Here is a 21,005-nt window from a genome sequence, read left to right on the forward strand (position 1 = left end):
TAGTGGCCTATACTACCGGAAGCACAGGACTCACGCTTGGATCAGGGAAAGTCACAAGGTTACCAAGAAACTAGTAATCGATTTCGTTTTATTCAAGTATGTCGTTACCATCGTTTCGGTAATGACTAAGAAGATGATTGTTATTCCGACCCTAGTGGTCATATCAAATTGAGTCCGACTACGATAAGTATGTTACGTGGTTCAGAGAACCAAGTTCGATGTAGCATCTGACTTAAGCCGAAAGATTGAAATAAAAGATAATCAAAGCGATCAGTAGAGGTATCGCGATAGTTGCTTGTAGCTAGAAATGCTACCTTTTAAGATGTGATTACATCCCATTTGAACATGAAGGAAGGTAGTCTGTTCTGGGATTTGACTCTAAGACACCTGAGTCTAAGCGTTGCAACATACGATGATAGGTCATTAGAATATGACACATCAGTCCATTATAGTAATAAAAGAACTTATCATAAGTTCGTATCCAGTGAGGATTGAGATTGTGACACGAAGGTCATGATTGAAAGTCTAACGAGCAGGTGCAAGACCGAGCACCGCCTGCAGTCAAGGAGTCCAAGAGTTAGATACTTGTTTGAAGCAACATAGAGGTTCCAGTTATTACCTAGGATGAAGAGATAACGTATGGAGTCATTATACAATCCTGTTTCATTGATGATTCCTGGACGTAATCATCCTAAGGGGGAGATAATTGTAACGCCAGTAGATCCGGACTAGTCAATTTAGAGGCAATAGGGTTCGAAAACGACTTTTCGACAAAAGATTATTAAGAATAAATAATCTCAACTAAGTTTTAGTATATGTTACAAGGTTTCTGTACATATAAAGAGCGTCGAAATCCGAGTTATAACAAAGAAGTTATGACCCGTCGAAGTTTCGCGATGGAACCGACACGATACCGGGAGGCGTAAATAGTGAATTTACGATAGAGCAAGATTTAGCCTTAGCAATCTAAACAAAAGTCGTAGTATATGTTAAACCGATAGTGTGCATAAAAAGAATATCCAAATCTGACTTCGTATGAGAAAGTTATGGACGAAGCTTAGTCTCTACTTTTCGAGCGCGGCGAATTCGATACAGATTTGTAAATCCGAGATAGAATGAGAATTAGCCAACGAGGTCTAAATGAAAGTTGAAGATCTCATTACTAGGAAATCAACGGTAAAAAGACAGACAACAATGGAGCTCGTATGCAAAGTTACGGACGAAGCTTGGAGACTACTTTACTATACAACTCCTATAAATAAGAGATGAACTCTTCATAATTTCCTCACACCTTCAAACCTTTCTTTCTCTCTCTAACTTCTCTCTAACCTCCCTAAACCCCTCCCAAGTCTAGGGAACCTCCCTATCACGAGAAGAAAGCCCCAGAGCGCCCGACGGCTCTAAGAAGAAAATCTTTCGGCTCGGAAACTCTGCTCCAGCGAAGCCCGGTTTTTAATAAAAACCCGCTGTAAGTGAGCTACGCCTATACTATATTTAATATAGATTTTATTTAGTTATAGTAACATTATTAGGACCTTAAAATAATTATTTGGGCTATTATTATGAGTTATATTGAGTGTTATTTAACGCTTATATAATAGTAATAATAGCTATACTATTAAATTAGTCTCGTCAAGCGTTAGACTAAACTCTAGTGGTAATGATACTAGGTTTCGTCAAGGGATAATTGTTTTAAGAGTAACGAAGTGCTGTCTGAGTGCTGACTCACCACCTTTCAGGTGAGTGCATAGTTACTTTCATCTTACACATATATATGAAGTATTTTATATAAATTACATGCTAAGTGTGCATATTATTTGAAGTACTTGCTGTCTATGCTGGATGAACGTTTTATGCATGTTTTAAAGGATTTAAACTGTATACGTATTTTATATATACGAATATGTTGGGTATGACATGGGTAGATGAACGATGAGAGATAAAAGATGATGTGAGTAAACATTGACAGCTATGGACTTAGTGCCTAATAAACATCGGCAACTATAGACTTTGTGCCTAATGGACAAACACCGGTAGCTATGGATTTAGTACCTGTCGGGAATTGGTAGCTATGGACTTAGTACCTATTAGATAAACACTGGTAGCTATGGATTTAGTACCTGATGAATAGACTATAGCAGCTATGAAATTAGTTCTTTACGAATGAGCATTGGCAGCTATGGACTTAGTGTCAGTCCTATAACCCTGGAAGTAAGGGACTTCAGAATAAACGAATGTAGGATAGATGACTCTTAGGTTAAATCCTTAAGAGTAAAGAAGATAATGAGGATGGGTAATTAGGTTGATTGTTTGATTGTTTAAACATAATAATTATAATATTGTGGGTTGAAAACCCTATGTACTCACCAGGTTTCCCAACTTGACCCACTCAGTTTATTTATATCACAGGTGTTGATACGAAGTCACATTACACTGAGAGATTAAAGAGATGTAGATCAGTAGTGTAAATAAATGTAAGTTTCGTTTATGCTTATGTTTCTGTATTGACGATGACATCCCAAACATTTTAAAATGAATAAAATACGTTTCTTTGAAAATGTTTTGATAACGTATTTATCGTGTTTTTCTGGGAACAAATTCCGCAACATTTTTATGAAATGAAGTACTCTGATTTTTATAAAGCATAAAAAAAATCGGTCTTTTCTGGCTATGAAAATTGGGGATGTCGCACCAGAGAAAGTCACAAGGTTACCAAGAAGCTAGTGATTGCTCTCGTTTTATTTACGTATGTCGTTACCATTGTTTCGGTAATGACTAATGAGATGATAGTTATTTCGAACCTAGTGGTCATATCAAATTAAGTCCGACTACGATGAGTTTGTTACGTGGTTCATATAACCAAGTTCGATGTAACATCTAACCTAAGTCAGAAGATTGAAATCAATGCGATTTGATAGCATCGCGCTCGTTGTTATAGAAGCTTGTAGCTAGAAATGCTACATGCTAAAATGTGATTATATCACATTAGAATATGAAGGAAGGTATATTCCATTCTGGAATATGACTCTCAGTGACTTGAGTCTAAGCGTTGCATCATACGATAAGAGGTCATTAGAACACGACCTATTGGTCTGTTACAATAAATGAAGGAAAGTACTTATCCTAAGAAGAAGAAGGAGTCCTCAATAAGTATTTAATTTGTAATTCGTAGGTTGCGATTGAAAGTATAACATAGTACGAATAGCAAATGCAAGATCGAGCATCGTCTGCGGTCAAGAAGTCCAAGAGTTAGATACTCATTCGAAGAAACATAGAAGTTACGATTATTACCTAGGATGAAAAGATGACGTATGGAATCATTATACCAGTCCTATTTTCGTTGATGATTCCGGGACGTAATCATCTTGAGAGGGAGATAATTATAACACTCGTAGATCAGGGCTAGTCAATTTAAGGACTATGAGTGTTAAAAATGACTTTTGTTGGAAGATTATTTAGAAGGAGTAATCTTAAACAAAGTTTTAGTATATATTACCAGGATTCTGTACATATAAAGAACGTTGAAATCCGAGTTATAACAAAGAAGTTATGACATGTCGAAGTTTCGCGACCGAACCGACACGACACGGCGTGACGTAAATAGTGAATTTACGATGGAGCAATTTTTGGCCTTAGTGATCTAAACGAAAGTCGTATAATACGTTAAACCGAGAGCGTGCATAAAAAGAACGTCCAAATCTGACTTTGTATGAGGAAGTTATAATTTTTCTAAGTTCCAGCTTAGCAGTATGCAGCCCGAAGTTCGATTATGAGATCAAGCGAATTCTAGCCGAAACAATCTAAACGAGAATCGAAGATCTCGTCAATAGTAGTCCAACGGTGAAAAGACAGACGGAAACGGACGTCCGATGAAGAAGTTATGAATTTTTACGGAGTTTTCCTATCCCAACATAGTAAAAATAATATAATAAAAATAAAGTCAAAATTAGCTGACGAAGTCTAAATGAGAGTTATAGAGCATAATCTCACCTTCGTGTGGATATAAAGAACGTCGAAAACGGAGCTCGTATGCAAAAGATATGAATTTCTAAAGTTTGAGGCACGCACACTGAGGGGGGAACGTCCCGCGTTCATTTGGGGAACGCCCCACGTTCGGATCCCAAAGCGAGTCCTGTTGCCTGTCAAGTCTGAAGTTCGTAAGCCATGACGCACGACGGAAATGGCTGCATTCCTTGAGGGAACACGCTGCGTTCGGAGGCTATGCCCCTCCTATAAATAGGATGCGAGTCCAGCCGAATTGGTTGCTCATTTCTTTCCTTTCACTGCCTTATTCTTCCTTTTTCTTAGCAAGTTGTACCCCCGAAGTCCCGGTATCAATCCCGACACCCGAAGCAAGTCCCGAAGCCCCAAGATCCTGAGAAATAGAGTTGTCGAGCCAAAACTCTGCCCGCGAGAAGCCCGGTTTTTGGAAGATATCCCGGTTTCATCGAAGATTATTATTTTAAGAGACGAAGCACTGTCCGATAATCGTCTTATCAAGTGAGTGCATAGTCCCTTTCATGAACATGATTTTAATACAAGTATTGTTTGCATGTATTAAATATACGTTTTGAGTGAGTTATTTGATGATGTCTGAATTAAGTATTAAAGAACATACATGATTGTTTATGACAACTTAGGTTAAAGAGTAAACCTAAGGTTTATTATAATGGTTATGGGATAGTATCTCTTTATGAGTACGAGTGAGATATATACGGAGAATAGAACTTTAAAATATGTCATTGATCCGGAAGCATGGATTAGACATAATTATTCGTCCCTAGTCCGAGAGTATGGATTGGACTTAGTTAATTGTCATTAATCCGGGAGTATGGATTAATACTTAGTCAGTTGTCATTAATCCGGGAGAATGGATTAAGACTTAGTCAGTTGTCATTAATCTGGGAGTATGGATTAAGACATAGTAAGTTGTCTTTAGTCTGGGAGTATGGACATGACATATAATTTGTTATTAGATCCGGGAGTATGGATCAGGTCGAGAGGTTAGTTTTAGATCCGGGAGTATGGATCAGGTCGAGAGGTTAGTTTTAGATCCGGGTGTATGGATCAGGTCGAGAGGTTAGTTTTTAGTCTCGTTGAGAGGATTGACGAGGTGGGGTAAGAGTGGTTATATATATAGAGAAAATTTTATAATGTGTGAATTCTAAATTATATATATGTTATAACATTGTGGGATTGAAATCGTTATCTACTCACCAGGTTTTCCAAACCTGACCCACTCAATATTTTTGTATCACAGGTATTGATACAAAGATACATTACACTGAGATATTAAAGAGATGTATATCATTAGTGTAGATGAATGTAAGTTCGTTTTATGCTTATGTGTTTGTATTGACCAGGGCATCCCAAATGTTTTAAAACAAATAAAATATATCTCTTCAGAGATGCTCGAATAAAGTATTTATCATGTTTTCTGGGAACAAATTCCGCAACAGTTTTCTTTAAAAGATTACTCTGATTTTAAAGCATAAGCAAATCGGTCTTTTCTGGCCGTGAAATTTGGGGATGTCACAGATGTTTTCAAAATAAACCCAATGATGGCGTTGTACTTTCAAAGTACAATGCTTTAATGAGAAAAAACTAAAATAGTAGGACAAATCCTTCTATTAATTCAATGTAGTGAATATTTGACGTAACTCTAGCATAGTTATCAGATGGTTACGAAGAGTTGGTCTATCGGTTGATCTCATTTTCCACTAGTTGGCCGAAGGTCAACCAATGGGCCTCATAGATCCATCGAAATGTATTTTTCGTTCGTTGGAAATTAGAATAAAAATCATAAATTCAACAGAGCATGTATGTTAGAAAGAAAGCATTAAAATGTTTAAAAAATAATGTCCTTTACATGGTGGATGTTGAATGATATATATATATATATATATATATATATATATATATATATATATATATATATATATATATAACCCCTTCCTCTTAGGCCCTTTGCAATAAAGAATTATATATATATATATATATATATATATATATATATATATATATATATATATATATATATATATATATATATATATATATATATATATAGAATTCTTTATTGCAAAGGGCCTAAGAGGAAGGGGTAAGAATTTATAGGCAATGTTATAATATTTAATTTGACTTAAAGCAATATCATTCTATATGTAAGAGTTGAATATACACATCGATGTTGGATATCAAAATTAAACCCATATTACCTTAAAACACTAATTTTAATTTTATAGTCACACACACCAAGACAGTAACATACACAATTTATTATGGCATTGTACTTTCACACATATATAACATTGTAGTTTAAAAGTGATACTTAAATAAGAAAAAATTAAAAAGGAATATACTTACTTTTTTCCTAGTTAAAATATTATACTTTGAAAGTATAATGCTATATTTAGGTCGATGTTCTCAAAATATACCCGATTATAGCATTTACTTTGAAGGTGTGATGATTTAAGAAAAAAACTAAAAAATAGTAAAAAAAATTACAACAATTAGACAATATTTTACAATAGTCATTGAAATTGAGTATTATTCTCCTTTATTCCCAATATGAAAATATACAAGTACATATAAAAATACACCGAAGGCCAAGTGGGCTGAGACTAGCAAACATACAACACTAAAATACAAATACAGTGGCTAAGATATCCGTTAACATCCCACCGCAGTTTGAACGGGAGTAGGACAAACATTTAAACTGAATTGAAAATTGTAAAAAAGCGTGGACGAAAGACCCTTAGTGAAGATATATGGTTACTGTGATGAAGAAGTGACGTGAAGAACCTTAATATCACCGGTTGCAACTTTATCTCTAACAAAATGAATCTCAATCTCGATGCGTTTTGTGTGTTGATGGTGGAACGGGTTTGAAGACATATATACGACGTTGATGTTATCATAGTACACAATAGTGGCCTTGGAGGGGGACAATGGAGCTATCTAAGGAGGTTACATATCTATGAAGTCTATGCAACATCATTTGTGACTCCTTTGTATTATGCCTCACCGTTGGATCAGGATATGATGCCTTATCGTTTGGATGACCATGAAACAAGATTATCACCTAGGAAGATGTGTTAGATGCATTTTATATGCATCTTTTTTGCATAATTTGCTACGTATTTCGTTATAAAAAGGTAACTAATTCCCGATTATTCTTATGTATTTCATTTTTCATGATTATTTTGTAGAATGCCCGTACTGCTTACGTTTGTTATGACTTTTCAGGGCTATTTGGAGCACATGGATGATTGTGCAAGTTCGAGAAGCGTTTGTGGATGCTTAGGAGCTTAATTGGAGTCTAGACCAAGGAAGGATGCCGGGAAATGATCGAGAACTACTTGGAAGGAGGAACGACAAACAAAAAGAGCCACAAAGCCTCATTTGTGATCTCAAGTTTTGTCTTTGTGATCGCAGGTTGGGTCGCAGGTTGCCACCGAGTCAAAAAATGCATCAGATGAGAAAAAAAAGAGAACCTACGATCGCAAGTTGTGCCTTTGCGATCGCAGGTTGGTCAAATTGCCTCAAAATAGCAACGTACTTCATTAAAGAGTTCCGTGACACATTTTTGGTGATACATGCGATTGCAGGTATACCCATTTGCGATTGCAGGTACGTTGTTTTGACAGCTAGACGTATATACTCTTCCAGTAACCCTAATTGGCGATTCTTGGCGATTCAGAGGTTTTCAAGTGAAGAACACAGATCTAAAGGAGACGATTCGATTCAAATCCGTATTTTAGTAAGATTTATCATTTAGATTCTATTTCAACTGTTTGTAATCCGTTTTTAGCCATGTCAGGCTAAAAACTCAGATTTCAGTTTCGCAAGACGTAACCTTTTCATATGATTATTCATTAGGCACTATGTTTGACTTTGATTACTGTTTAGTTTGATCAGTTCTGTGTTAAATTGAATGTTTGATGTTGATTTCAATTTCTATTGGCCACTTAAATTGTTTGTGAATCGTTCTAGTCATCTAATTGTTTAGATCCGTAATTGTCTAGATTAATTAGTAAAAAGTGACAAGTATTAGATTAATTCTGAGTTTAGGGTTAATTCTAATATGAATTGATCAAATAAGTTTTAACGCCTCCGAGCTTATGAGAGGTATTGAACTTTACTGGGAATTACACTATGTCTAATGCAACTTTTATTTGTTAATTAAGATCCTGTTTAGTTAATTTAGTAAAATGTTAGGTTTAACTCAAAGATCTTGTTTTGATTAAATGATTTTTGTAATATTGGTCATTAGAGCTTGTTAATGAAACTAAGTACCAGTTTGAACAAGTGCATAGTCAAATATTGTGTTGAGGCTTAATTATATGATTAGGGGTGTCAACGTGAAACTGGAATTCTTTTCTTTATTTGAATTTACATCACTTTAATTTTAGTCATTTTTGATTTCTATTAGTTTAATTTTCAGAAATACCCCCCCTTTATGTTTATTGCATTCATCAAGAATTAGACCATACCTTACACAAAGAGGTGTAAACATTAGGATGTGTCCCTGAGGATCCAACCCTGCTTACCTGTACTACCTGTTAATGCAATAATGCAGTTTATTTATTATTTTTATTTTTTTAAAATCGTGTACGACAACAGTTATAACTGTTGGATTAGTGTCTAAGTCCATAACTATTTTGGTATGTACTTGACCCGATGGTGCATAGTCCTTTTGGGTTGCCTTCACCAAAGCAACTTGATAGGATGAATTATGGAGAGAGAAGATTAATTATGATTTATTAATATATTTTAAGAATAATATATTAAAGGATAAATCATATTGTTTAATTAATATTAGTCAAGAATTAATTGATAATTAATTTTGTGGCTAAAAGAGATTAATTAAACTTAAGGGACTGGAACTGTAATTATAAGATAATTGCATTTGGGCTATGGATTAACTTGGAATAATAGGTTGGACGACTTCTATGGGGAAACCCATTAGAAATCGTCCAAGGGTGATTCTAAAAGGGTCCATGGGCTGCTTAGGGCTTAAGCAGTCAAATTAGGGTTTCCTAGTTGAAAACCCTAATAGCCTACATGTATATATAGTACCCTTAAGCCCCAAAAACGTGGCTAAGAGTTCCACTAGGGTTTCTACACGTTTTGGGCAGCCTCCTCTCTCCTTATTCTTCATCCTCTTGCTCTTGGTGTCTGTGAACCATTAGAGGAGTGACAATTATGACTCTAAGCTTTCTAAAGTCATTACAAGGAGGATTTGAGATTGTTATTGCTACATAACAATCAAGGTAAGATCTAAAAACCCTTTCACATGTTAATATGATTAATTATATGCTAGATCTAGGGTTTAAAGTCTTGGATGAATTGCATGTACAATAGAGAAACCTAGATCCAAGCATTAGGGTTGCATGAGCACATAAGATGTTCTTATGGCTAAAACCCATAAGTGGTATCAGAGCCTTGATTGGTTTCTATTGTATTGATGCCTAGTACGTTAATTCATGTTGCAAGATCGAGTTTTTGGCCATCTGCCTGACAAACTCGTCGAGTTCCAATGTGGACTCGTCGAGTAAGGTGAACTCGGCGAGTCCATAAGGGGAATCGGCGAGTTTAGCTGTCAGACAGGCGGATTTTCGGGATTTTTACCTATTTTGTATTAGGATAATTGCCATAATTGTTTAAAATTAATAAAATTCGAATTTTATTGATTCCTTATGATTATCTTTGTCAAAATAAAAGATTTTGGTCATCTGATTACATAATTGTTTGATAAATGTTAAATTATATGAATTATTTGATCATTATCTTGCAAGAATTTGAACTAGATCTAATTAGATAACCACCAATTAATTGTTAATTGCCTTATTTGAATTATGTGATCTAGAATATTATTGATAAAGTTTGGAAAAGTTTCAAATTAATCCCTTTAGGTTTTATAGTTTAAATTTGAACATAAAAGTTTTTGTTTTGAAATTTAAATAAGTTAAACCCTAATGTTTTGAAATGTTTCAAAAATTGCCCTCAAGTTTTGGAATTTAAAAGTTGATTAATAGTTTAATTTAGAAATGTTAAATTCTAAAACCCTCGTATTGTTTTGAAAAGTTCAAATCACACCCTTATGGCTTTATTAATTAATTAAAGTGTATAATTAAGAGAAATTTAATAAATCCATAAAAGTTTTGGTTTACAATTTAATTAAATTAAAAGTATAATTATTAAATTTGACCACCTAGTATTTTAAAAGTATAAAATACACCCTATACTATATATAACATTAAAAGTCTAATATATATGTATGAGTAAAAGTCAGTCTGTAACGCCGTAAAATTTAAAACAATTTTTCGCATTTTCCAAACACATTTTTACAACTCATTCATTCATAAAATGTCATAGAATCATGTCTTTGTTTCACAAAACATCTCCTAAGATCGAAATACATAAAATCCCATGTGTGTACGAATCAAGCCGACGCCTTTCCGCGGTCATCACTGGTACCTGAAACACATAACACGTAACACTGTAAGCATAAGCTTAGTGAGTTCCCCAAAATACCACTATAACATATAGTAGCCACTCGAGGCTATAACTCTGTTGACCCTCTGGTCAATGTGTCTCAGTGGGACCCTCCAGCCCCAACTCTCTGTGGGCCCTCTGGCCCTAACTCTATGGACCCGAAGGTCCTAACTCTATGGACCCACTAGTCATGCTCTGTAAACTCTGAATCATGCATATCACATACAATAAGTCACAACACATAAATAACATGCAATTACACTAGCACATAACTCTAAAATACACTGTTACATAACTCTGTTACCACACTAGGTAAAGTATAGTGAGAAGACTCACCTCAGGCGTCTCGGTAAATCTCTGTCTTGGAAGAAATATTGCCTAGTCTCCGCCTATTCACATAAAGTAAATACTCTTATCAATATAACTCTCGAAACTAGAATCAACCCGCCATTGGCACTCTTAGAAGGGTAAAAAACTATTTTACCCCCATCTTGACACAAGTACTCCATTGTTGACCAAACCCCTAAAGTCAATAAAAGTCAACGGTCACACTTTGACCCTACTCGCCGAGTGCACCTTGGTGACTCGGCGAGTTCACACATGTTCTCTAACACTTGTCCCGCTTGGCACGCCGAGTCCCTCCCTATGATCGACGGGTCATACCAGGCATGAATCGTGCGGCCACCCCGACTCAACTCGCCGAGTCTCAAGAACAACTCGGCGAGTACCGCCTTGAACTCCAGTCCTCTAACCCCCTTCTGACTCACTGAGTCATACCCCAACTCGGCAAGTCTACTCACTGAGCAATTTACGTGAAACCCTAGCCCTACTCGCCGAGTCCCAAGAACAACTCGGCGAGTTCATGCCATGCACAAACTCTACTGGCCTCTTGTGGTCAGATCTGTTTACCTAAACCCTAGATCTGGCCTTCCCAAGCATGAATGTCATGTAAAGTCCAAAACTTGATGCTTGTATAACAACAAGTCTTCAAAAGGAGATTTAGTCCCAAAATGGCAACCTAAGTCCAACGACCCCAAACTGATCCATAAAGCTCCAAGGGTTAAGGTCTCTGGACCTCTTTGAGTCCAGATCCAAGGCACAAACTCGAAGAGGGACCATTTGCTCCACATAATCACTCTCCAAAGGGGTTAGAAAACTCTAACTCTAATGATCAACACCAAAACTGAAGGAGGTTCGAACTAATACCTCAAAATGAAGTCTCTGAACTCTGGAACTGCTAGAATCGCACCTCCTCTTGCTCTTGGTCACCTTCTTCTTGCTAAACCAAAGGTACAAAGATCAAAAGTGACTTCTTCTTCCTCACAACGATTTGGCTCACTTAGGGTTCTCTCAAGGGACTGGTAGCCGCAATGGGAGGCTATAAGTGCCCTTAAATAGGCTCTAAACCCGGGGGATTAGGGTTTCATTAATCAGCATGGACTCACCGAGTCCATAAATGGACTCGCCGAGTCCGAACGTGAACCCGGATGAACATCCGCGACCCTACTCGGCGAGTCTTGGTTCCAAGTCGTCGAGTTTCTCCGCAAACTCCAAAATAATTAAATAAAAATAATATACCTGGAAATCCGGATGTTACAATTCTCCCCCACTTGAATCAGACTTCGCCCTCGAAGTCTCATTCTGGAAACAACTCCGGATGCTGCTCACGCATCTCCGATTCTGACTCCCAATTCATCTCGGACCCCTTCCGATTTTGCCACTGAACCAAAACCAGAGGTACTTCCTTGTTCCTCAAAACCTTGATCTTCCGATCCCTAATCACCACCGGGTTCTCAGCATAATTCAGGCTCGCATCCACCTGAATATCCTATAATGGCACCACTGCCGACTCATCAGCTATACATTTCCGCAACTGCGACACGTGGAAAGTGTCATGAATCTGCCCCAACTCCTCAGGTAGCTCCAAACGATATGCTACCCTGCCCACCCTCGCGATCACTCTAAACGGACCAATATACCGGGGCCCTAGCTTGCCTCTCTTCCTGAACCGGATCACTCCTTTCCAAGGAGATACCATCAGGAGCACAAAATCTCCGACTTGGAACTCAAGCTCGGACCGACGCCTATCCGCATAACTCTTCTGGCGACTTTGAGCGGTCAACAACCTCTGTTTGACATGCTGAATCTGCTCTGACGTTTGAAGTACTATCTCCGTACTTCCCATCACACGTTGCGCTACCTCTCCCCAGCAGATGGGAGTCCGACACCTCCTCCCATACAACAGCTCAAAAAGCGGCATACCGATGCTCGAATGATGGCTGTTGTTATAGGAAAATTCTGCCAGAGGTAGGTACGTGTCCCAAATCCCTCCGAAGTCCAATACACATGCCCAAAGCATGTTCTCGAGCGTCTGAATCATCCGCTCGCTCTGCCCGTCAGTCTGTGGGTGGTATGCGGTACTAAAATGCAGCCTCGTACCCAATTCCTCATGAAATTTTTCCAGAATCTAGAAGTGAAACGCACATCTCGATCTGAGAGATCGGCACTCCATGCCGCGATACCACCTCCCTCACGTACAACTCTGCCAACTTCTCAGCGGATGAGCTCTCACTAATAGCAAGGAAGTGGGCGCTCTTCGTCAATCTGTCCACAATCACCCAAATTGCATCGACTCCCCTAGTAGTCCTTGGCAATTTGGTGATAAAATCGATGGTAATCTATTCTCACTTCCACTCGGGAACCTCCAACGGCTGCAACTTACCATGCGGTCTCTGGTGCTCGGCCTTAACCTTACGACATGTTAAGCACCTCTCAACAAACCACGCGACATCCCTCTTCATACAGGGCCACCAATACTCTCTCTTTAGGTCCAAATACATCTTAGTGGCCCCAGGATAGATCGAGAACTTCGATCGATGAGCCTCTTCCATCAAAATGGTACGCGTCCCACCCAAAAACGATACCCAGATACGACCCTGGAATGTCATAATCCCCCGGCTATCGGCAACGAACTCCGATACCAACCTACCAACTCGTTCTCTCTTCTGGTTTTCTGCTCTCACAGCCTCAGCCTGGGCCCCACGGATGGTATCCAACACCGGAGCCATAACGGTCAATCTCAAACAAACATCTCGCATCGGGGCGCTCTCCGCCCTTCGACTCAGTGCATCGGCTACAACATTAGCCTTGCCCGGGTGATATAGGATCTCGCAGTCATAATCCTTTACCACACCCAACCACCTCCTCTGTCGCATATTCAGGTTGGGCTGATCCATCAAGTACTTCAAGCTCTTGTGGTCTGTGTATATGGTACACCGAACCCCATACATATAATGACGCTAGATCTTGAGGGCGAACACCACTGCCCCCAACTCTAGATCGTGGGTGGGATATCTCGTCTCATGAGGCTTCAGCTGCCTCGATGTGTATGCTATCACATGCCCTCTCTGCATCAGCACCACTCCCAACCCCGAGATCGACGCATCACAATACAACACAAAGTCCTCCACCCCCTCCGGAAGGGCTAAAACTGGGGCTTCACACAGTCTCTGGTGAAGTGTCTCGAAGGAGGCCTGCTGCTCTGGGCACTATGAAAAAGCAACACCCTTCCGGGTCAACCTGGTGAGTGGCACGGCGATCTTGGAAAAATCCCTGATAAATCTCCGATAATAGCCTGCCAGCCCTAAGAAACTCCCGATCTCGGTGGGTGACCTCGACACCTCCCAACTCATCACCGCCTCAATCTTGGCCGGATCGACCAATATCCCTTTCTGGTTAACGAGGTGACCTAGGAACTGGACCTCTCGCAACCAGAAATCACACTTGGAGAATTTGGCATAAAGCCTCTCCGATCTCAGAACTCCGAGGATCTCCCTCAAATGCTTCTCATGCTGCTCACTGGATCTCGAATACACTAATATATCATCGATGAACACAATCACCGAGCGATCCAACATCGGCCTGCACACTCTGTTCATGAGATCCATGAACATCGTCGGTGCATTGGTGAGCCCGAAAGGCATCACCACAAACTCATAATGCCCATAACGAGTCCTGAACACTGTCTTCTCGATGTCCTCATCTCGCACCCTCACCTGATGATACCCAGACCTCAAATCGATCTTGGAGAACCAAGATGCTCCCTGCAACTGATCGAACAAATCGTCGATCCTCGGCAACGGGTAACGGTTCTTGACCTTCAGCTTGTTCAACTCCCGGTAATCAATGCACATCCGGTGTAAACCATCCTTTTTCTTGACAAAAAGGATAGGCGCTCCCCATGACAAGCTGCTCGGCCGAATAAACCCCTTCCCCAGCAACTCCTGAAGTTGCGAGGATAACTCCTGCATCTTTGGAGGCGCAAGGCAATATGGCACCTTGGCGATAGGCGCGGCCCCTGGAACCAAATCGATACTGAACTCCACCTGCCTCACGGTAGGCACACCCGACAACTGCTCCGGGAATACGTCCGGGAACTCTCACACTATCGGAACCTCATCAACTGACCTTGGTTTCTCAGAGTTAACCCTTGTATCCATCACATACGCTACAAAGCCCCTACAGCCCTGCTGTATGCACTGTCTCGCTCTAGCGGCCGAACAAAATGCTGACCCAGAACGTGTACCCTCGCCGTACACCGAAAGAACTCCCCCAATAGGGTCTCATATGGTCACCAACTGTCGCTCACAGTCGATAACCGCTCCGAATCTGCTCAACCAGTCCATGCCCATAATGACACAGACATCGCCCATCACAATAGGAACTAAATCAATCGGGAATTCAACACTGAAAATCTCGAGTACACACCCTCGGATCACCTCCGTGGCATACACCGCCCTCTCGTCAGCTATGGAAACTCTCAGAGGTCGACTCAACGCCTCACGACTAATACTGATGTGCTGACTAAAAGCCAAAGATACAAAAGACCGACTCGCACCCGAGTCAAATAACACCAAGGCAGGTACATAACTCACAAGAAAAGTACCTACGCATAACATAATATAAGCATAATGTATCAACATCAAAATAAATACACGAAAGAATACATACCAGCCATGACATCGGGCGCTGCGCGGACCTCCTCTACGGTCAACTTAAAGGCTTTCCCTTGTGCCTTCGGTGCCTCGGCCTTCACTGGCCGACTCTCAGTAGCTCTGATAGCAGCAGGGGCAGATCCCTGCGATACTCCCTATGCTGATCCCCGTAGCTGTGGACACTCTGCCTTCCGGTGTCCGGTCTGGTTGCAGTGAAAACATACTGCAAACCCCTTGGGGCAATCCTTGGCCATATGCCCCTCCTTGCCACATTTGTGGCAAGACCCTGCTTTGCACACCCCATCGTGGCCCTTGCCGCACTTTCCATAAGTGCGGCCCCTCTGGTTCCCTGATCTCGAATCAGCAGGCTTGGCCCGCTTGGCTACCGGCTGAGATTGTACTGGTCGCCGATCCCTCCCGTGAGACTTAGCCTCTTCCCTAGCCTGGGTCTCCAGCTCTATCTCCCTCTTCCGGGCATTTTCCTGAAGCTCGGCAAAGGTCCGGTACATCGAGTTCGCCACGAACTCCCGTATATCCCTCCTCAAAATGCTCAAATATCGGCTCATACGTGCCTGCTTGGAGGACACATGCTCCGGGCAGAACATCGCCCGCTCATGAAACATCCTCGTAATCACTGTAACAGACTCAGTACCCTGCTTGAGGTTCAGAAACTCTTGGGCCAAATGCTCCCTCTCCACTTGGGGAACGTACTCATCTCGGAACATAGCAGTGAACCTCTCCCAGGTCACTGCAGCAAGCTCAACAAGCGAATAGTGTGTCGTCACAAACTTCCACCAATCCTTCGCTCCCAAGCGAAGCTGGTTCAGCGTGAACCGAACTCTCAAATGCTCTGGAGATGAGCAAGTAAAGAAATACCCCTCTATGTATGAAATCAACCTCATCGCCGCAATCGGATCCTGGGTCCCGTCAAACTCCGGTGGTTTTGTGTTGCTGAACTCTCGCAACAGCAACGCATCACCACCTTGCGGCCTAGTCGCAGCTATAGCTGCAGTGGCTGCAGCAGCAACAGCCTCAGAAAGAGCAGCGTACTTCTCATCAAATGTCCCTATCAGCGTGGTCTTGATAGACCCGAACATCTCTGGTATCTCTGCCCTGATGGCCGCAGCCACCTCCTCCTGGATGATCCTACGAATCTCCTCATCACTCGTACCGCTGCCCCCTGGTGTGTGGCGTGTCCCAACTATGATCTCTCTCTCTGAAATACAACACAAGAATAAATATCAGCGACTCGCTCGAGTATACACACACTCGAATACTCCACCCTACTTGTCCCTTGGTACTCTAGGGATTCTTACTCGAGTTGTGCATTGACCCGGTGTCTTCAGTAGTACGGGCCCAATACTACCGTTCACACCGCATCAGCATCCACCCCAAGTCCTCCTCCCAGAGTCCCAAATCCCAAGTACTCTACTCTCTCTAATCATATGATACTCGCTAGCAGATCTCGCATAGTCTCCTCACTGCTACCTAAATACTCTGAAGTATCCCTAGCAGCAAGACTCGTGGACTCAGGCATCATATATCAGGCCACCCTAGTCCTAATAAGAATACCCAGTCTACTCTAGCATGCATAGCATAGCTCATCATATAACATATCATATCATATCTCATAACACTTATTGTAATGGTATTTTGGGAAATCACCATTCGGGCGCTGACTGTTCGTACACACGACTCTGCTTTGTTTGTCTCGAAGGTTCTTCTTTTGAAAACTTATTTAATTATCGAAATTTCCTCAAATCCTTAGTTTGAGTTCAGATACGCCCGAAGGTGCACCCGAATCCCTCAAACCAAGGCTCTGATACCAACTTGTAACGCCGTAAAATTTAAAACAATTTTTCGCATTTTCCAAACACATTTTTACAACTCATTCATTCATAAAATGTCATAGAATCATGTCTTTGTTTCACAAAACATCTCCCAAGATCGAAATACATAAAATCCCATAGTGTGTACAAATCAGGTCGACGCCTTTCCGCGGTCATCATTGGTACCTGAAACACATAACACATAACACTGTAAGCATAAGCTTAGTGAGTTCCCCAAAATACCACTCTAACATATATTAGCTACTCGAGGCTATAACTCTGTTGACCCTCTGGTCAATGTCTCTTAGTGGGACCCTCCAGCCCCAACTCTCTGTGGGCCCTCTGGCCCTAACTCTATGGACCCGAAGGTCCTAACTCTATGGACCCACTAGTCCTACTCTATAAACTTTGAATCATGCATATCACATACAATAAGTCACAACACATAAATAACATGCAATTACACTAGCACATAACTCTAAAATACACTGTTACATAACTCTGTTACCACACTAGGTAAAGTATAGTGAGAAGACTCACCTCAGGCATCTCGGTAAATCTCTGTCTCGGAAGAAATATTGCCTAGTCTCCGCCTATTCACATAAAGTAAATACTCTTATCAATATAACTCACGAAACTAGAATCAACCCGCCATTGGCACTCTTAGAAGGGTAAAAGACTATTTTACCCCCTCTTGACACAAGTACTCCATTGTTGACCTAACCCCTAAAGTCAATAAAAGTCAACGGTCACACTTTGAACCTACTCGCCGAGTGCACCCTGGTGACTCGGCGAGTTCACACATTTTCTCTAACACATGTCCCGCTTGGCACACCGAGTCCCTCCCTATGATCGACGAGTCATACCAGGCATGAATCGCACGGCCACTCCGACTTAACTCGCCGAGTCTCAAGAACAACTCGGCGAGTACCGCCTTGAACTCCAGTCCTCTAACCCCCTTCTGACTCACTGAGTCATACCCCAACTCGGCAAGTCTACTCACTGAGCAATTTACGTGAAACCCTAGCCCTACTCGCCGAGTCCCAAGAACAACTCGGCGAGTTCATGCCATGCACAAACTCTACTGGCCTCCTGAGGTCAGATCTGTTTCCCTAAACCCTAGATCTGGCCTTCCCAAGCATGAATGTCCCAAAATGGCAACCTAAGTCCAACGACCCCAAACTGATCCATAAAGCTCCAAGGGTTAAGGTCTCTGGACCTCTTTGAGTCCAGATCCAAGGCACAAACTCGAAGAGGGACCATTTGCTCCACATAATCACTCTCCAAAGGGGTTAGAAAACTCTAACTCTAATGATCAACACCAAAACTGAAGGAGGTTCGAACTAATACCTCAAAATGAAGTCTCTGAACTCTGGAACTGCTAGAATCGCACCTCCTCTTGCTCTTGGTCACCTTCTTCTTGCTAAACCAAAGGTACAAAGATCAAAAGTGACTTCTTCTTCCTCACAGCGATTTGGCTCACTTAGGGTTCTCTCAAGGGACTGGTAGCCGCAATGGGAGGCTATAAGTGCCCTTAAATAGGCTCCAAACCCGGGGGATTAGGGTTTCATTAAACAGCATGGACTCGCCGAGTCCATAAATGGACTCACCGAGTCCGGACGTGAACCCAGATGAACATCCTCTGCAAACTCCAAAATAATTAAATAAAATTAATATACCTGGAAATCCGGATGTTACATAGTCTTACCGTTAGTAGGCCTCATTCACGAAGCTAGTATATAAGGGGTGTTTAAGGAAATTGCCTATAAAATGGCGATTGAATGGGTATCCACTCTTACCTACCGCACTCTTGACTAGTGGAGGGTCGTTAGCCGAATGGGTAGGACAGGACAGAAGCCTTCCATTATAAGTATAATGAAGTACAATAGTAACTAAATGCTTTTACAAATTCCCAATCTTAGTTACTTTAGGCAAAAGTGAATTGATGCAATTCCATGAAATTACACTTTGTGCCCTTGCGAAGACGTTAGTGGAGCGTGTGTGGTTAACCGGCACACTAAATGGTTCTAAGCATAGGTAGCAAAGGGTGACTCAATGTTTGAAATAGTTCGGTGGAGCGTGTGTGGTTAATCGACACATCGAATAGATGACTGTAACATGTGGGGGCACCATGTAAGTTTGCATGGTTATTCACACCCGCTTTGTGATCCTCGGTATCCCAGTCACAAACAAGAGGGGCATATCGAGATTTAAACATGCCATTGAAAAGTTCAATAAATCTCAAAAGATCTAGGAATTTTCAATAGATTTAAAATTTAAATTTCTTTTTCGTTTTTCATGGTTGAAATTAGTGAATCGTCATTCACTTACCTTCAAATATTCTGCAACTAGATTACGGCATCCCTTTTTGAGGTTCTAAAGTATTGTGTTGGGTCATAGCCTTAATATCTTATTTGGGTGATTTATTAAGGACTCAATCAATCAACTAACTTGAATTTAATTTTTCTCCCGTTTTATAGATGTCAAAGTATGACAACTATGGTCTTCCCAAACCCCCTGGAACAAGCTTTTCACATGAAGATGATATTCCACGATTCGATCGAGGAACACGAGATCATGCTTCACTTCCTCCACCTCCTCCTATTGTTCTCCCTAACCCACAAGTTCAAAAATTGAAACGTTCAAACTCGCTCAAGCCCTTTTGGCAAGTAAACATTAAGAAGGAAAGTCAATGTGTGTACACGTCTTAGAGATGAAGTCACACACTGATAGGTTAAGGATGTTGGGTGTCGAATTTCAGGTAAGTTGGCTGTTGACTGGGTTCTTCAGTCGCTTCCTGAATAATATAGTGAGTTTGTTAGAAAGTACTATATGATGGATCATGACGTGACCCTCATTGATTTGACCTGTTTGCTTATAGCTGCTGAATCAGCAATGATTTGGCAAGCTAGTTGAGAAAATTTTTCTTGTAAATCAAACTCCCAAACTTCAATGGATATTGAAAATGGTGACATTGGAGATCCAGAAAAGGTAGATTCTAAGATAGTTCCTTATGCCATTCCAAGAGAGTCCATTTGCTTCTATTGCCAAGAGAAAGGGCATTACAGACGAAACTGCCCTATTTACCTAAGAGATCTAAGAGATGGGAGAGTCAAAACGTATGGCTCTACTTTAGGTAAAATCCATTAACAAACTCTTTTAAGTTCCTATTCTAGATTCTTAATACATGATGTGATAAGATTGCATTTTGATGTTTTGAAGAATCGAAGAAAGGAAAGGAAACTTAAGGAAAGAAGTGAGCAGAATCTAATCGTGAAGAAATGGATTTCGATCGCATTACTTGAAGATTAGATTCTTAGGCTACTACTTGGAGTTAGAATAAGATTGCTAAGAAATATGTATTAACATAGTTTTTCAATTGAATTGCATTATAAGGACAAATTTTTCCGCAATAAAATAAATTTTGATTTATATTATTTATTTATCCTTGCAATGGTGTGTATGAAAAATTGATGTTTGAATGTTTCTATTATTAGTAGTAATGGATTTGATTCTTAATTATGTTATTTGTGGAAAGGTCAAGAATTTACCAAATAGGGAAAGTTTCTCATCGCCCAAGTTTCATTTGTACAGAAACTTGGAATCAAACAACTTGGTTGCATGATGAATGAGAAATTTCATATTCGGAAATTAGACTAATTCGTTGTCAAAGTGTCAAGTG

Source organism: Lactuca serriola, chromosome 6 (genome assembly GCF_051521515.1).
Source record: "Lactuca serriola cultivar US96UC23 chromosome 6, Lser_US96UC23_V15, whole genome shotgun sequence".
In the NCBI taxonomy this organism is placed as follows: domain Eukaryota; kingdom Viridiplantae; phylum Streptophyta; class Magnoliopsida; order Asterales; family Asteraceae; genus Lactuca; species Lactuca serriola.